The 13,349-nt window shown below is 48.6% G+C and overlaps 1 protein-coding gene across 6 annotated transcripts in view; it reads left to right on the plus strand.

Annotated features, from left to right (window-relative positions):
* Positions 1-13,349, plus strand: part of Afap1l2 (actin filament associated protein 1 like 2) — a 176,378-nt gene that overhangs the window by 9,128 nt on the left and 153,901 nt on the right. The gene's annotated exons all lie outside the window — the stretch shown is intronic.

Raw genomic sequence — 13,349 nt, forward strand, 5'->3', positions numbered from 1 at the left:
CATCCTTTGGGTTTGGGGGCCGTCTTCGCCTTCCTGCTAGACCAATAAGTGGGAGCCTTGCCATTTCCTTCCACCCCCTTCCCCCCACCCGGTTTTTACACAACAAAATTTATTCATGTCAACTGTATTCAAGTCCCCAGATGGGGGCAGAAAAAAAGATTGTGTTGAATGAGCTTATTGTTTGGAGGTTTCACTGACTTCTTTTATTTAATACCCACAGTCCTAGAACATATTGAGCTGATTTACTGAATCTCAGATGTGATCTTTGTGGAAGAGACTCTGCTAGAGTTGGTGTCCCTGGTTGCAGGGCTGGCACCTTTTGGGTGGCAAGTTTGCTTGGGGCATCTCGACGTCACCTTCGTGGTCTTGGGTCTCCTTAAGGGTAAAATATTCTGTTGCAGTCCCAGATTCCTTGTGAGCTTTTCGTGTTGTCAGCACCTCTGTGCCATCCCCTGCTAGCACTTACTTTGGAAAAATAAAGATGTGCAGCATCACTAGGCACGGCAGTTTACAGAAGCCCCTTGTGGCTTTCTTCCTTTCTTGTCCTCCCCTTTCCCTTCCCCTTCCTTTTCTTCCTCTCTTTCTCCTCCTCTTCCTCCTTCTCCACTTCCTCCTCCTCCTCCTCGGCAGCAAGTGTGGGGATTGAACCCAGGACCTTCACATTGAGCTACATCTTTAGTGCTTTTATATTTTGAGACAGGGTCTTGCTAAGTTACTGAGTTGCCCAAGCTAGGCTTGGACATTCCATCCTCTTGCCTCAGTCTCCCGAGTGTTGGGATTGTAGATGTGGGCCACTGTATCTGTTTCTTGCTATAGGGAGTGGAAATAAATGACGGCAAGGTGGCAGATGTTGGATGGAAGCACTAAGTATCAAACAGCCTCATGCCTGCTGCTCTACGGCCTAGTGCATGCAGTATGGCCAGTCCTTGGCAGGCCCAGGAGAGTTGTCCTTCAGCCTCACTCTCCGCTCCGGCTGTACTGGACTCCTTCTAGTTGCCCACTTTGAACTTTTTGCAAATGCCTGAAATGCTCTCCTCAAGTTTGTCAGGGCTCACTTAGCCTTGATGCCTGGATCTCAGTGAGCTTTAGAGAGGGGCGTCCTTGCAGTGTATGTTTCTGGCCTGGAGGCTGAGGATCATGTGAGAGGCGGTCAAGTGCCATTGTCTGGATGGCTGCAACTCAGCTGCACCGTGACAGCTCCAGGTGACTGGAGCCTTGGTGATCTCCTAAGAGAAGTATCAGCCATACTTGAGCTGGGTGGGGCTCATGCCTCACTGGAGTCGATGGAAATCTGTCTCTGGGCAACTTGTCTCTGCTTCACATCTGGGATGTTACTGAGCTGGCCTGGGACAAAGCAGGTTAGGCCGGTCGCAAAGCCATGTGCTCAGGGGAGTGTGGGCTGCTTCACTACGCCGGTGAGTGGCCAGGGCCCTCGTCTCTCTCTCTCTCTCCTTCCCTCTCGCTTGCTCTTTTCTCCTGCTTTGTTTACCCCTCTTGGCTGTCTCACACTTCTTCGCTCTCCTTTTTTTCTGCCAGTTCCATTTTTCAAGGAGTCTTGAGTCCAGAAACGCGAGTGCCACTGAGGATCTGAGGCCAGAAAAATTTTAAAAAAGCACTCACCCCCACCATCCTGTCCCCAAGTCTCTGATAGTCTTAGGCGCTAATTTCATGGAGAGTGGCCATGGCTAGAATTCCAGGCTTCCCCCAGCAGAGTTGGAGTAGGACACCCAGAGCTCGTTCTCAACATCTTGCTCCCACCCGGAAGAGGAGCCAAGACCTTCAGTACAGCTCTGCTACTCATCAGGCCCACAGGCATTGCCACACGTGGCCTGCTGCAGAGAAGGCCAAGTTTGCAGCCCTCGGGGGCCTAGCGGCTTGCTAACCTGGGACGCTGCCAGCCCCAGCTGGCCTAGTTCAGGTGAGCATCACAGTGACCAGGACAGGGAGCTCTTACCTTCTTTCTGTGGGCCCTTAAGGAGCCCCATAACCTCCTGACCACAAGGGAAGGGGTGGGATCCACAATCCCAGCCTGTGTGTGGCCCCGCCCTCTGCCAGCCCAGTTCTTTGGAAACCAGTGTCAGAGGAGGCATGGGCACTGTGCAGGGGGAGCATGAGAACGTTGCATTGTTTGGATAAAAGTTCCAAACATGGAGGCTCAGCATTGACTAAAATAATTTTTCCCATTGACCTCCTGGCTCCCCAGCGGGCAAGCGCCCATCTCCCGTCATCTGCTGTGGTTTGGTGTGTGGAACCGTAAACAGCTCTGCCTGGGAGCAGATCTCGGAGAGTTATGGGATCCAGGTGTTGCTTGGGCCACCACACAGTGGTTCCCTCGAGAGTGAAGGCTGCTGTGTTCTCAGAGCGAGAGTGTAGCTGCTGCCCCTCCAGGAGCATGGCCATGGCTCCCTTTCTTTCCCCCCTGCAGGGCTCCACTCAGGACTGAAAGATGTTTTGGGGACTCCAGTGGTTGGTTAGCAAGTCTCAGCAGCGAACCTTTGATTCTCTGACCGGAGGGAAGAGTGCAGGACCCCCGCCCCCACTCCTACCCCGGCTCTTTCAAGTGTGCAGGAGGCACAGGAGGCTTGTTGAGAAGAGCAGACCAACATTCTGTGTTCTCTAGGGGAGGCCAGCTCTCACTGATCAGGGCAAATAAGTGGACTTGGTATGTTTTAGCCTCACATGGACCATAGCAGGGGGCACCTTTTGTTCTAAGCAGGAGCCCTCGGAAAGTAAAAGTGACCTTGGACACTGGCCGACTCCTCATCCCTGACAATAAGATTGGGAGTTATCTCAGGAAAAGTGAATGGGGTTGTGTTGGAGAGTACCTTTGGTACACTGGGGGACTACGGGGGAGCCCTGTCTATGGAGAAGCCCTGGCCTACTCCTCTCCCTTTATCCCTAAGCATTTACGGACACTAGGTATGATCAGAACATACATGTGCACACACGTGTATGGGAGGACAGGGGGGTGGGAGAGCAGTCAGCCCTATCTCCTGGAGCTGTGTACCTAATGCCTTCAAAGATAAGACGGTTGTCCAACAAGGTCACTTTCCTGCTGAGGGAAGGGTGAGGCTGCATGAAGGAGAGGAAGGGAGTTCTGGAGCCCTGGCTCTGTAGGGATGGAGGGATTCTGAGTCCTCAGGATGCCTCCTCCATGCCTGCGTGCCCACTGCCATGGGTCCATGGATATGGGTTTCTTCTCTGGTTTGAAAAACAGTAAGGGCAGTCACATCACTTAGAGCAAAATATTTACCATTATTGAGTGTGAAAGTGGTTTACATTCAGGAGGAAACAGCTGGCTGGCAGGGATCCTGGTGGGGTCTTGGGTAGGATTCTGATGTGTCATAAGTGACTTTTATTCGGTGCCTTTCTGGCACAAATACACTTGGTAGTCGAGGAGTTTTGTGGCTGTGAATGGAGGCCAAGAAGGGAAACTCTTCTTTCAGAACAATCCAGACTGTCTCTTACCTACCTTGATAGTTTAACTTGGATATGTATGAACGTTTCTCTTTCTAGGATTTTTCTTTCAAGGCTTTCTCAGAGATGTTAACTCACTGCCACCAGAGTGAACACAAGTCCAGATTTCTAGGGCCCCTGAACCAGGCCTTCTTCCTCAAATACAGATAGTGCCTGGCGTGATTCTCTAGTGACTGTGGAAATAGCCAGAAAGTGTGTTGTGCCTGTACTGCACTGGAGGAAGCCCAAGCCCCTTCCTACGAGTCCAGTCTCTGTGGTCATCCCTCACTTCACACTGTGCCCCAGCCACACTGGACTTCTCGTACCCACTTACCTTGGCTTTTGCATGTGCCGGTCCGTTGGCCTGAAAGGCCCTCCCCTCAGAACTGCCCATCAAGCTTATTTGTCAGGGCTCACTGAGCCTTGACGCCTTGACCTTGAGCACAGCTGATCCACCCAGCCTCTGGCAAGCTCTTAACCCTCAGTGCCCTTTGCACAGCCCCCTCTGACCATGGTCACTGGATGGAAGGTCTGTATCTCCAAAAGGCTGTAAGCTCCTTGAGGATCAATGACGTTATTCCAGGTGCTCACAGCACCTTAACCTATGTGTGATATGTCATGAGGGCTCAAGACACAGGACTCAGATGACTGAGAAAAGGTCTTTGCTCTCAGGTTTTCTGAGAATTGGATTATGTCAAGGTTCAGGGGCCCATCCACCCATGGATACCCTGGAAAACTTAATAGGCAGCTGCTAGATAGGAAAGGGGTATCTAAAATCTTCAGGAGATATATAACATTTAGGTTATACAAGAAACTCCTGCACATCAACCAGTGAGAGGAAGAAATCTCAATAGAAAAGAAGATAATAAAGGGTGTAATCAGGCATTTACATGTGAGGAAGCCACCAGAATCCTAACAAGCATCTGAAGAATGCCTGAGCTCCTATAGGCCGACAGGAATGTGAAGTACTCTCCGAGATGCTGGGATCCACAGCCCTCATACCCTGTTGAGGGGGCATAGTGCTGCCAGTCTGGAAAGCAGGCAGGTTTTCGTAGGTTGCATTGAATATGCCCTTAACGTGTGGCATAGCACTTCCGAAAGAGGTATCTGTTCAGGCCGCTCGGGCAGGGCTGAGCACGACCTCTGAGGCATCATTTGTTGTACTGGAGTGGCAGAAGGCTTCTAGGTGTTCCCTGGGAGAGGGAGTAGGTAAACAGGCGGCTGCACATCATAGAGAACTCTCCAGCGGTAGAAACAGTGGGTCAGCTGTCCATAGACCTGGATGGCTCTTTAAGACATAGGGCTGACTGAGGAGTCGGAAGAAGAATAGAAAATTGGACAACAGCATTTATAGCCTTTAAAGATGAATAAGGTTGTATACATTAAGGAGAACAAACAAAAAGGTGCCTCTTGAAAGGTCTTGGGAGGGCAGAATGAGTATAGAGAAGAAAGGAAAATTGTAAGAGTTTGATTATAGTCTATTTATGATACCAGAAGCCTACCGATAAGTCTGAGTTGAAGCAGAACTTGTCATGTAAGGGCAGCACCAGAAGCTGAAGCAGTGTGCTGTGGGAAAAATGGGAGGAGACTCCCTGCCCCGTGTCCACCCCATGAAAGAGTCTCCCTTCTCACGCTGGACTGCCCAAGGCCCTTTCCCAGGAGGTGATAACAGCCCACCTTTACATCTGACTCTAAAGTTCACATTTGGCCTCCACATAGTGGAAGGTACCAGAGTACCATCCTCACAGAAGGGAGGAGGCTCCTACCTATACTCCCGTAAGCCCAGGATATTTGGGCTGGTTCTTAATAGTTTTATATTTTTCAGATGCCTTCCGCCACTCTGAGTGCCTGGGCTCTCAGTCATCTTTGGGCCTGCGCTGCTAGGTACAGGTCATGGCCAAGAGCCAGAAACCAAATGTTTGGCAGATTGAGTAGAAGGCAGTAAAATTGTTTTTTCCAGTACTTGGTTGACTGGGACTCTGACTTAGGGTTATTTTGTTCCCCTCCACCTTGGATATTGGAAAGTTCACTTGAAATGAGTGTATCCAAACGTTCCTTTCCCACCTAGGCTCTGGATTATTTGGGCAGATCTGGCTCCTGATCTGTTTTGTTCCATCATCTCTATTTCTGCTGGAATCAATAAGATTGCTTTTCTTTACCTTCATTTAAAGTCTTCTCTGAGATTCAGGGCTTCATACGGTAAAAAGCCATTTGAACCAGAAGAAGAAGCGTCCCCGCCTGCTTTGCCCTGTGCTGTGTTCGCATGGGCCCAGGAGGTAGCACTTCAGCTGCTGGGGTTTTGGAGTGCGGGCAGAAGAGCAGCAGCTAACCCTTTTGGGTGTGGGCCCAGCAGGTGGGCAGCAAATACTTAAAGCCAAGAACTAAACCTTAAGGTTTTTAGAAAATGGACACAATTCTGAGGCTGGGTCTGATGGTGCGACTATTTTCCCACTGTTCATTTTTGGGCAGTGGATGTTACTTACCTATCAATAGGTATTTCTCTCTTCCTTCCAGCTGTTCTGCATCCGGCCTGTCCATTTTTTGACAGTGTTTGTTTTCTGCTCCACTCTCCGGACCTGCGTGCCCAGTTCCTGGGTCCACCAGAATGTTGGTTGCTCAAGTGATGGAACAGTAATGATTTTCATTTCTTTTTTGCTCACATTCATGTGGCAGTCCCATAGTGCTTTCTGGTTCAAAGGATTTGTGATGTTAAAAGTGGAATAGTCCCTTTCATGCAAGACTTTCCAGGTATTCACACAACAGGCATTGTTTTGAATTTACTATGTGCCAGGTGTTGCAGCCGGGTGCTGAGGTAAGCCAGGCATAACAGTAACAAAGTCCCTGGAGCTCCTTAATGGAGTTTAGATTCTGCTAGAGAAAAAGAAAATCCTAAACAAGCAAACATAGTTCAAAAACGGAATAATTTCAGATAATAAGAAGAAGAACATAAAGAAAGCAGTGTTTTGTGAGAACAATATGGGGTGGCAAGGCTGCATCTGCCAGGGTGGCCGTAGAGAACCTCTCTGAGGAGGTGACACTTGATTGAGACATGAATGGGGAAGAGGAGCCTGCTGTGTGGACATCCAGGGCTGTTTCAACAGATGCAACAGCAAGTGCAAAGGTTCTGAGGCCACCACATGCTAGAGTGGTGTATGTGGAGGTTAGGGATAGGAGGGACTGATCGGAGAGAGCTGGGCCATGCCGGTGAGCTTTGGTCATCTTCTGTGAGGTTGAGCTTCCCAGCCCCAGCCACGTGGCCACTGCCTCTTTGGAATGGTTGGGCCACCACCTGCTCAACTACCTTGGATTCAAGACATTCTGTTTTCTACAGGAAAAATCCAGGCACATCCTGAAAAAAATAGCCTCCTTCATATTTTCCCAGGAAGGGCTACAAGCCTCATGCACTTGTCCACATTCTACTGAAGAGGGCTTGAGGGTGCAGGAAGGCATGAAGAACGCCCGAGGGTCCCTCAGCTCCCTGTGAGACACCTGAATGATGGTCGACATTCTTCCCACCAGGCAAAGCCAAGGAGGAAATGCAGCTACTTGGCCTCTGAACATCACTGACCTCTCTCAGTTGCTTCTCTGTAAGAAGTAATGAATGTTTCACTCTCTACCGCTCAGATTGTTTGAGGTCTGACCTTAGTTGTAGGAAGTATAATGATTGAAATTTCAGGGCTTGGCTTCATTTAGACCTGGTACGTATCATTACCAGGCACTTGGGATTGAACAATCACTCTTCCAGAGCCTCATATTTTCATCAGAAAAGGGCTGATACGTCGTCTTTGGGGAATTGCAAGGATTGGACGAAATTCTGTTCTTGGAGAGCTTGGTGGTAGGCGTAGCACATGTGCCCAGAACTATGAAGTGCTAGTTGTTGGTGGTGAGTGCTAGTAAGGTAAGACTTTGGGCTGTATTTATCGTATATCCTCCGTGTCTATTTCTGACGCCTACAACCTTTGCTTTCAATAATGCTGCCATTAGGCTGTGGTCTGGGAAGAGGGAGCAGAGTCATTAAAGAGAGCGCTCCTATTTCTAAACCTAACAGCATGAAAACATTGAGCCTCATAATCCTTGGTTGCTCAGGCCTCAGTTTCCCCACCTGCAGCAATCATTGCTTTCCTCCTGTCACAGGCTTGTTGGGAAGATCGACTGAAAACTCTACGTAAGTGTCCTGAAGAATGGAAGGTACTAGACAGATATGAAGGGGACTGTCTCAGTGTTGTTTTGGGAATTGCAATCCAGGCTAAGGGAAGTCTGTAGTGCCACCCTTGCCAATACCAATTCGCTCCTGACTCATTCGCAACCCTGGAGTATTTAGAGCTGGGCAGCAGACTCTCCTGGTCACAGAGACCAGGACAGAGGGTGGAATCTTTTTGAGATTAGCTGATGAGATGAGCAATTAATAGAGGACCCTGGTGGACAGGGAAAGGAAGGCTCAGTAAGAGGATTAGTCAGGCCAGTGAGGTGCATTTTAGTCCTGCAGACAGTGGCCCCTTCCATGCCAGCTGGCCTGTCCATGGTGTTCGGCCCTCACTTTGGAAGCACAAAGGGAAAGCCCTGCACAGCCTCGATGCTGAGTGCACCTCGAAAAGGGCCTCTGCTTGGGGACACTGTCGCTGGGTATGTTTTGCTTAGTTACTCTCTAGCTTGGCCATGGGAACCCTTGAGTCCCGTGGGAGCCATGGTGGGGCGGAGCAGCAACGGCTGCTGCCTGGGTAGGGCAGGGCTGATTGAGGACACATTCACTTCACTGCTCCCCCTTAGCGGTATCTCTGCCAGGGGGAAAGCTCCCAATGTCAGCCCCGGTTCTTCAACTTCCTGCTCTGCAGCTGCTGCCGGCTTCTTGATATTAAATGGAGATCAAGATCAAGAGTAGCTATTAAAATAATTAATACTCGTACCTTTTACTTTTTAATTTCAAAATATGTTCCATCTCTGCCCTTCACAGATATCCCAGGGAGATGTATCGGGAGTTCTGTGATTTGTTTTCTTTTCTTCTGTTAGGGCTAAGTGAGGGCTGGAGGCTTTACCTTACCTGTCACATTGCCTAGAAGGCTGTCACTCTGTCCACCCCTGTCACTGACTGTGCTGGCTTCTCATCGACGTCCTCCCCTTGGCATTTTCTGCTCATTGTCCTGTTCAATCCCTGGAGACTCCTAAGAAGTGATGAGAACTACCCAGTGCCCACCCTCCACCGGGTTCTTGTTCTTCCCAAGATTGGCTGAGTAGCTGGCAAGGCTCCCATAGGAAAAGCATCTTAGAACTTCCATTGACATTCTTGGCATTGCTTTTTCTGAGGGAGAAGTCCCTTGGAATGCAGAGACTTATTCGCCTAAGCTAGACTGAGCTAGGAATGTTAATAAAAGGTCTCCTAAAGCTTTTCTGTCAGACGCTTTTATCTTATTCCAGGCCAGCAGAACCAGGACTGGTGTGGGCGTGGGGAGGCCGGAATCCGTGTAAACGGTACTAGCTTTCTTCTGGGAATGGAGGAAATCGAGGCCAGCAGCAGCCCGAGCCAAAGGTCACAGCTAGGCCAGCAGGACCCTAGACTCCATCTGACTCTAGAGCACATCCTGCTGCCTGGTTTGGCCTGATCGACCTACACATGATCTCTGTGCTCAGCCGGCTTCAAACATGGCCTGCAGCCAGGTTTGGATCTGAGTTAAGTAGGGTGTCAGGTCCACCGGCTGCAGTCTAGGCATCTTAGTGTATCCCTTTGAGATGGGCAAAGGATTCCTCAGCATTGCTCAGACCTGAACGCGGGACTCTGACTGTCTTGAAAGAGAGCCCTGGCCGGATAAGGACCCTTCTTTGCATGCCTGGCTTCCAGGTCTCCCTTCTGACACCAGCTGCTCCAGCCAGGCCTTTGCTCATTCTGTGCCATATGACAGGTAGCGGTCTGCCAACCTCCACCTGCCTGGTCACACTCGCCTTCATCCACTGCCCCTCCTCCTCCTGAGACCTTTCCTCCATCACATCTGGCTCCAGCTGCTCCTACTCTGTGTGGGACCCAGTCAGTACTTCGCTGCAGCGGCCTAGGTATGTCCCTATTCCCCATACCTTGGTCTTGTCCCCAGGCATACTGTTCTGTCTGCAAGTCAGCAAGTGTTTGGCACCTGTGCAAGTGCCCACTTTTTCCTGATGATTGCCGGGAGTTTCTGTCAAGTTTCCCACCTGCCCCTTTCAAGTAGGCCTGGAGCTTTTGGAACCCCCTGATGAGTGTGGGACCCAGTTCCACTGTAGGCACAGGGACAAGAGAGCCAAGGCATGGTCTTTGGCTGTGTGGGCACAGCTTACAGGTGGTGGCGGCTTTGACCCTGACCTGTGCCCTTCTCCATGGACCTGGAGGTGGGTGTGGCAGGTAAGGTGGTGTGCTCTGGGCACCTCCAGGGCTATGTGATCAGGGGACGATCCTTCATCTTCCTGCTGTGGGTTCCTGCTTCTGTCTTGGCAGGGGAAGGTAAGCATTCTTCCCGCTTCCTATAATTTGAAAGCAAAGATAAGGGAGGCTGTTCTTACTTGGAAAATCTCACCAGAGGCAGCGTTCAGCCACACGCCATTCGGGCCCAACAGCTGTCTCTCATTTGTTGGCAAATGTTCCCAGCGATAAATGTCCTCCGTCCTCGCTCACAGCCGGCCCTAAATGGAGCCTTTGGACAAGTGTGGGGGAACAATGGGCCTTCTCAGAGAGCCCTCAGCAGACGCTCCGAATGAAGTTGGTTCATCCCTTGGAGCGGAGTCAGGCACAGACAAAATGCCATTGATTCCACAGCCATGGGGAGAGTGCTGCTGAAGACAGAGTCTGTGCAAAGGACAGGATTCATGGTCGCCGAGAGAGGCCCTGAGTCATCCGAGTGAATGGCCCCACCTCTCAGAGGCTGTCTTCCAGAAGTTTGCTGGCAGGATGGTGGCTCATTCTGAGGCCATGTTTGTGTATCCCTCTGAAGTCCCTGGGTCAGGGGTGTTGGAGGGTCTGGCGTTCTAGGGCAGCGTGTGATACTGCATCTCCCGCTGTGGAGAAAACCAGGGCACTGGGGCTGAGGGAGGTGGAGGGTGAGCCAGCCCCTGGCCTTGGGGGCCCCGTGACCAGCTGGAGTCAGTGGACTGCATTCTTCCTGAAACCAGGCTAGAGTGGGAGGGCCTGGTGGAGAGGAAGACAAGGGGAACTGGGGATTCAAGGAGGACAGGAGCTCTGGCCTTGGACGTGGCTGGGGCTGGAATAGGTGCCTCAGACTCTGGAGCCTTGGGGCAAGGTATCCACAGCCTGCGCCTCCACCTCATTCTGCTTCTGCTCCCCACTAGGGTTGGGTCTCCTGATTAGCTAAGGCAAAGATAAAGGTCAGATTTCTAAACTGTTTGGGCCCGACTGGACAAACTCAATTTCTCTCTCTCCTTTTCTTTGTTGTCTTTTTTTCAGATGGAGTTATTTTAAATAATTTACAGTAGTGTCATAAACAACAACTACACAAGCAAATGACCATTTTACCCAGTAGGGAGTTCAGTGTCGTAATTTCATGTCTGTACTCTCATGCAAATATACCTTTGCATCTATATTTTAAAGCAAAAGTCATACATGCTTATTACAGTTTATGCATGAGCAGCAGAAGTCTACAAACTGGAAATGCAAATCTCTAGAATTCTATCCTTGATAATATCTTTCAGACTTATATTCATCCATGTATTTTGTCTCCTCTTTTTAATAATTCTAACTGCCCCTTCCTCCCCCCCTCCCTCCCTTCCTTCCTTCCTGTTACTCTCATATTTTCTCTCTCCCCCTTCCTCCCTCCCTTGCTTGCTTTCTTTCCCTTTTCTACTGTCCTTTTCCTTCTTTCCAACTCTGATACAAAGTTAAAAAGCAAGAGAGCGCTGTAGGAAAATACCACCCCCTTTCATCCGCCATCCCTTGCTCCAGTTTATTCTGTATCCTTCCAGACATGTCCACATATAAGGCACCGTATGCTTAATTCCTCTCCTTTCCCCTCATGGAGCGTAACGCTGTTGACCTTGAACTGAAGGACTACCATGACCCTTGTATTGCCTCTTGGTATTTTCTCTGTGTGGAGATCATGCCGTTTATATAGTAGTCATTGAACATTAAATTCTTCCCTAGTGGTTTTCCTGTAACAAACAATGTCACCATACATCTCCTTGCATATAGGTCATTTTTGACACATGGAGGAGATCTATACCATAGAATCCCAAAGTAGAATTGCTGGGTCAAAGGATGTGTGTGTTTATAGTTTATATAGATATTGCCAAGTTGTTCTCTTGGGAGGTTGTGTCTTTTTTTTTTTTTCTTCAGTAATAGAGATTGAACCCAGGGATTTCACATTGAGCTTTAGCTCAGTGGTTCTGCCGCCTGCCTCGTAAGCGCAAGGACCTGAGTTTGATCCCCCGTACCAAAAAAAAAATTTTTTTTGAGCCAAATTCTTGCTAAGTCACTAAGTGGCCCAGGGTGGCTTGAACTTGCATTCCTCCTGTCTCATCCTCCCAGAGTACAGAGATTATAGGTGTGTGCCACAACATACAGCTTTTCTTCCTCTTTTGAAGTGGGGGCTCATTATGTTACCAAGGGTCCTCTCAAACTCCGGAACTCAAATGATTCACCTGCCTCTGCTCCCTAGATAGCTGGGCCTACAAGGATGGCCCACCATGCCAGCCTTTTTACTCTATCTTCAAAGTGTCTGAGCGTTTCCCCATAGTTTCAGTAATGCAATGTTGCCAGCCTTTGTCATCTTTGCCCCTCAGAATGCTAAGGGTATCTGTAGGCTGCCTCTTCCTAATTTAAGAGCACATGTGTATGTGGGGGAGAGGGAGGGAGGGAGAGACAGACACACTCCGACTCTGTTCCTGTACATTGTCTGTGGAATTATTGGTCTTTTAAGTTAATTTGGTAAGACCTTTTTATGTGTTAGGAAAACTATCCCTTTGGATATGGATATGAACTACAGAGATTTCCCCTATTTTCTTGTCTTTTGACTTTTATGTTTGCTTTTCCAAAGTAGGATTTTTTGTGTGTGAAATTTTTTTGTTGGTGTGGTCAGATGTATCTCCTTTTATGGCTCAGGGTTTTGTTTATACTTAGAAAGTCTTGCCCTAAAATTATATTTTAAGAATCTTCTGTTTTTGTAAACAGCCTTATTGAGATATCATTCATATATACATAAAATTCACTCATTTAAAGTATACAGTTCTGTAGTTCTAAGTTTATTCACAGAAATGTGCCACTATTACTACATCATGATTTGGAACATTTTCCTCACCTCAGAAAGAAACCATTTAGAGATCACTCCTTCAATCTCTCACCTCAGGCCTCCTCTTCATAAGGTATGATCTGGGGATCCAAATTAATATTTTTCTAGATGGCTACCCCTGTTGCACCTACAGTATTTGTAAAAATTATCTTTCCTAGTGGTTGTATCATAAAATACATATATTTTTTCCACTGAACTCTCTGTCCTTTTATGTGCCATTAATATACTGTTTTAATTATCATAGTATGTTTTTGTGGCATGCTCTCTCACGCTTACTTTTTAAAAACCCATTCATTCTGAGCATTTCTTAGACCTTTATATATAGCACAGGGTTACAGATTGTACAAATCAGATCCAACATCATCCCTGCCACCTAGAAGCTTCTAGAAAATGAGAGCTAATTTTGTTCCCAAGCCTTATAACAAATGTGTTGCATGAATTAAATCCTTATAAGTCTATGAGGCTGGGTAGAGTTTTTCATTTTTAGCATAGACAGGAGGAAACCAAGGATTTGAGACAAATCTGGGAGCAATGTTACAGAAAGCACTGGATCAGGTGCCTTGTCAGTGGTGAGACTGTCCAGTGGCGGGAGGTTTTATTGAGTGGCTTCCCTGCAGCTGATGTCTGCTTCCAAGT

This window comes from Heterocephalus glaber, unplaced genomic scaffold (assembly GCF_053883595.1).
Source record: "Heterocephalus glaber isolate CG9 unplaced genomic scaffold, H.glaber_assembly_v1.0 deba00001497, whole genome shotgun sequence".
Taxonomy (NCBI): domain Eukaryota; kingdom Metazoa; phylum Chordata; class Mammalia; order Rodentia; family Bathyergidae; genus Heterocephalus; species Heterocephalus glaber.